We start from the raw sequence: 5,594 nt of genomic DNA, 5'->3' as shown, positions 1-5,594 counted from the left end.
AATTCCCATCTGAAGACAGGCCGCAGCAGTGGCAATTCCCATCAGAAGACAGGCCGCAGCAGTGGCAATTCCCATCTGAAGACAGGCCGCAGCAGTGGCAATTCCCATCTGAAGACAGGCCGCAGCAGTGGCAATTCCCATCAGAAGACAGGCCGCAGCAGTGGCAATTCCCATCTGAAGACAGGCCGCAGCAGTGGCAATTCCCATCTGAAGACAGGCCGCAGCAGTGGCAATTCCCATCAAAAGACAGGCCGCAGCAGTGGCAATTCCCATCTGAAGACAGGCCGCAGCAGTGGCAATTCCCATCAGAAGACAGGCCGAAGCAGTGGCAATTCCCATCTGAAGACAGGCCGCAGCAGTGGCAATTCCCATCTGAAGACAGGCCGCAGCAGTGGCAATTCCCATCTGAAGACAGGCCGCAGCAGTGGCAATCCACATCTGAAGACAGGCCGCAGCAGTGGCAATCCACATCTGGAGACAGGCCGCAGCAGTGGCAATCCACATCTGGAGACAGGCCGCAGCAGTGGCAATTTCCATCTGGTGGCAGGCTTTGCCAACTAGCCAAAATGAGTAAAAAACAAACTTCACTGGAGAGCTTTTTTGAAAAAGGGCAAAGACCCAATGATGAGACAACAGAAGACTCTTCTAAGACTGCAAACAAAAAGAAAGCTGCATTTAAAAGAAAATACCAAGAGTCCTATTTAAATTACGGGTTCATTGCATCAGGTGATTCACATTCTCCAAACCCGCTTTGTATAATATGTGGTGAGCGGCTATCCAATGAAGCCATGAAACCTTCAAAACTGCTTCGCCACATGGAGACCAAACACCCTTCATTAAAAGACAAGCCGGTTGAGTTTTTCAAAAGAAAAAAACATGAACACCAAGGACAGAAGCAATTATTGAAGACCACCTCTTCGATAAATGCGTCTGCATTTTGAGCCTCATTCTTAGTGGCTAACCGTATTGCTAAATCTAAGAAACCATTTACAATCGGAGAACAGTTGATCCTGCCTGCTGCAAAGGACATTTGCCGTGAAATTTTAGGAGAGGCTGCGGTTGAAAAGGTGGCGCATGTTCCTCTTTCAGCTAGCACTGTAGCTAGACGAATAAATGAAATTGCAGGGGATATTGAAACACAACTGATAGAGAGAATTAAGGAGTCACCATGGCATGCCATACAGGTCGACGAGTCTACTGATGTTGACAACAAGGCAACAATGCTTGTTTTTGTGCGATATGCTTTCCAGGAGGATGTCCATGAGGATATGCTATGTGCACTCTTCTTGCCGACCAACACCACAGCTGCAGAATTGTTCAATTCTTTAAATGATTATATGTCAGGAAAGCGGAATTGTTAGTTTTGTGTTGGTGTATGCACGGATGGAGCTGCTGCCATGACTGGACTGCTTTCTGGTTTTACTACTCGGGTCAAGGAGGTTGCTTCCGAATGTGAGTCTACGCACTGTGTCCTCCATAGAGAAATGCTGGCTAGCCGAAAAATGTCACCTGAACTGAACAACGTTTTGCAGGCCATGATTAAAATGATCAACCACATTAAAGTACATGCCCTTAACTCACGTCTGTTCGAACAGCTCTGTGAGAAGATGGATGCACAGCACACACGTCTTCTCTTATACACAGAAGTGAGATGGCTTTCTAAAGGTAGATCACTGAGCAGAGTTTTTGAGTTACGAGAGCCGCTCCAGAGATTTCTTTCTGAAAAACAGTCACCACTTGCAGCACATTTCAGTGTCACAGAATGGGTCAACAAACTCAATCTGTCACTTCAGGGGAGAATGAGAACTGTGTTCAAGTCTGCTGATAAAGTGGCTGCATTCAAAGCCAAACTGGAATTATGGGGGCGACGAGTGAACAATGGTATTTTTGACATGTTTCCAACATTATCAGAGCTTTTGAAAGAGACTGAGCCAGAACCTTCTTTCACACAGCTGGTGCATGATCACCTCTCTCAGCTTTCAAAAGAATTTGAGCATTATTTCCCATCCTCAAAAGACCCCCGAATTGGGAAGGAATGGATCCGTGACCCATTTGTGAATAAGCCAGGTGAATCCACTCTGTCCGTGCTAGAAGAGGATCAATTGCTTGAGATCGCAAATGATGGTGGCCTTAAAAGTATGTTTGAGACGACTTCAAACCTCCATACCTTCTGGATTAAAGTCAAGGCAGAATATCCTGCAATTGCCACACAAGCACTGAAAAGCTTGCTGCCATTTCCAACATCCTATCTTTGTGAAGCTGGATTTTCTGCAGTGACAGCAACCAAAACAAGATTACGGAGCAGATTGGACATAAGCAACACACTTCGAGTGTCACTGTCTCCTATCACCCCAAGATGGGACCGCCTAGTTGCAGTAAAACAAGCTCAGGGCTCCCACTGATTCTGCATTATGGTGAGTAGAACTATTTCATTTTATATTCCAATGTAATAGAAATAACGTGCTTCAGTCACCCTGACACCATAACACTGTTTAGTTGCAGGGAAACAAGCTTGGGGCTCCCACTGATTCTACATTACAGTGAGTTGAACTATATAATCATTGTATTATATTGTAATAATATAAATAATGCACTTCAATCGTCCCGATATTATGGTATCAGGATGATTGAACCGATAACGCACCACATCGCGATTCCTCCCCCACCCCCCCCCCCACCGCGCCTTGGAAAAATATTCTTCCACAAAACCGGTCCTTGGTGCCAAAAAGGTTGGGGACCACTGCCATAGAACATTAAACAGCGAGGGTCCCTATTATGGTGTATTCTGAAGTGTTTTGACACACTATGATTTAGAAAACCATTTTTAATATTGGTGATATGTTCGTTAATTCTAACCCTAAGTTTATGTGTAGTTCTGCCCACATACTGGAGGGAAAATGAACATTCCATAAAATATGTAACATATTCAGAACCACACGTAATTAGGGGCTTAATGGTTAATGGCTTCTCCTGTCACTTTTGAATGAAATTTTCTGATCTTCTTACCTTATCTTTTTGTAGTATTACATGTCTTGCATCTTGTACAATAATAAGAACCTGACCCATCAAGGGGGGTCAGGTACATTTGAGGCTATCATGTTCCTCAAACCCGGGGCTTTTCGTTAAATAAATTTAGGGGGATACAGAAACAGTCTTATACCGTATATCTGAGTGAGATATCCCACTATTATACTGAATAGATACATTTTTTATTTAAACAATCACCACTTTGAATTTATGGCAATACCCTTTCAATACCTTGAATAGAGAAAAGGCTTACACCTAAAGCATGGGAATCTTTGAAATGTAAATCCACTGCAGATAGCTAAGGAAACCATTGAAGAAACACATAAATAAACATATAAAATCTCCTTAAATAAATAAATGCCACAAATGGTTTCTTGTGGGCCCATTCAAAGTGAATTGGCTACTTGAACACAATGCTTGTCAACACCCATGAAAATTAAAACTTTAAGTTGCAATATTTAATATCTGAGACATTATACCATAAGTTGTACCATGAACATTTAAAATATAGTTTTGAACCGCAACTCAAATGAACAGTTTTTTTAAGTGGGAAGAGTTAGCACCTCTGTTAGATTTTACATGCTGAATCTAACAATATATAGAGAGCATCAGATGTCCCCCAAAAATTCCACTAAATAAATCAAAATACAAAAACTATTAAATATATACAAACATACACCCAAATCCTTAACTCACAGGTTAAGAACAATTAAAATAGATTGCCATTTGCAACATGCCTTTGAAAGAACCAGTTCATAAAATTATAAGCTCAATGATAATTGGTCATAGAGTTGATTCAATACATAAACCAAACTATAGATTTTTAAAGCACCACACAAAAATAATTATGATAGCATACAAATATGATTTTACAACATATTTTATTATAATCCATTAGAGTTGGGCCCAACACCCCCCCCCCCCCCCCCCGATTCAGTTCACACCAGAACTCCAGAACAAACTGTAAACTCGTTGAAGGCAATGCGAACATGAAAAATCAAAAGTCCCCATTTTAAAGGCTTATATGCACGTTATTGTCCATAAAAAGGATAATACTAATTGTTTTTTAAAGTAGCATTGATTTTAACCACTTAACAACCGGCCCATAGCCGAATGATGGCTACAGGGCGGTTGCTTAACTCTGGGAGGCCGTCATATGACGTCCTCCCAGAATTCCACTCTCGCACACCCCCTGGGACACACACTCGAGAGCATCCTGTGGACCCAGCGTGTCATGGTAAACGGCCGCTCATCTCGGCCGTTTACCACGTGATCGCTCCATCAAATGACAGAGCGATCACTTGTAGACAAACCTCCCGATCGGGTAAAGTGGAGGGGGGAGATCGGTGTCAGCAGCGCTGTGGGCTGGATCTGCAGTGCCCACAGTGCTGCTCACCGACAATTAACCACACAATTCCCTGCCAATACTCTGCAATACCGAGCAATACTCTGCAATACCCTGCCAATACTCTGCAATACACTGCCAATACTCTGAAATACCCTGCCAATACCCTGCAATACTCTTCAATACTCTGCAATACCCTGCCAATACACTGCAATACCCAGCAATAAGTTGCAATACCCAGCAATAATCTTCAATACTCTGCAATACCCTGCCAATACTCTGCAATACCCTGCCAATACTCTGCCATAAATTGCCATAGCCAGCCATACTCAGAGATACTCTGCAATACCCAGCCATACTCGGTGATACCCTGCAATACCCAGCCATACTCAGTGATACCCTACAATACCCAGCCATAGTCGGTGATACCCTGCAATACCCAGCCATAGCCGGTGATATCCTGCAATACCCAACCATACTCGGTGATACCCTGCAATACCCAGCCATACTCGGTGATACACTGCAATACCCAGCCATACCTGATGATACTCTGCAATACCCAGCCATACCTGGTAATACTCTGGAATACCCAGCCATACTCGGCCATGCTCAGCCACACTCTGATACCCTGCAATACCCAGCCATACTCGGTGATACTCTGCAATACCCAGCCATACCCGATGATACTCTGCAATACCCAGTCATACCTGGTGATACTCTGCAATACCCAGCCATACTCGGCCATGCTCAGCCATACTCTGATACCCTGCAATACCCAGCCATACTTGGCCATGCTCAGTCAAACTCAGTGATACCCTGCAATACCCAGCCATACTCGGCCATGCTCAGCCATACTCAGTGATACCCTGCAATACTCGGTGATACACAGCCATGCTTGGCCATGCTTGGCCATGCTTGGCCATGCTTGGCTGTACTCAGCCTCTGTATGTGGCCAGGCTGTGGAAGTCTCACGCATGTGGTATCGCCGTAGTAGGAGAATCTATTTTGCGGTGTAATTTTTGGTATGTACATGCTATGTGTTAGAATTATTGTATAAATGGACAACTGTGTGTTAAAAAAAAATGCATTTTAACCACTTCCCGCCTGCTGGCCATCATATGATGTCCTTGACTTTGTGCGGGGATATGTGAATGATGCCTGTAGCTGCAGGCATCATTCAGATATCAGCTTTTTCAGCCTGCGATTCCCTACACCACAAGAA

The 5,594-nt window shown here is 43.8% G+C and overlaps 1 pseudogene; it reads left to right on the top strand.

The window, feature by feature from the left end:
- The first annotated feature begins 566 nt into the window (after nt 1-566).
- LOC143975884 (SCAN domain-containing protein 3 pseudogene) lies at nt 567-2,402 on the top strand (annotated as a pseudogene).
- The last annotated feature ends 3,192 nt before the right edge of the window (nt 2,403-5,594 follow it).

This window comes from Lithobates pipiens, unplaced genomic scaffold (genome assembly GCF_037356315.1).
Source record: "Lithobates pipiens isolate NorthernLeopardFrog02 unplaced genomic scaffold, aLitPip1_a1.2 Scaffold_13, whole genome shotgun sequence".
Lineage (NCBI taxonomy): Eukaryota > Metazoa > Chordata > Amphibia > Anura > Ranidae > Lithobates > Lithobates pipiens.
The sequence above is the reverse complement of the archived record's forward strand: the minus strand, read 5'-3'. Positions and strand labels throughout refer to the sequence as shown.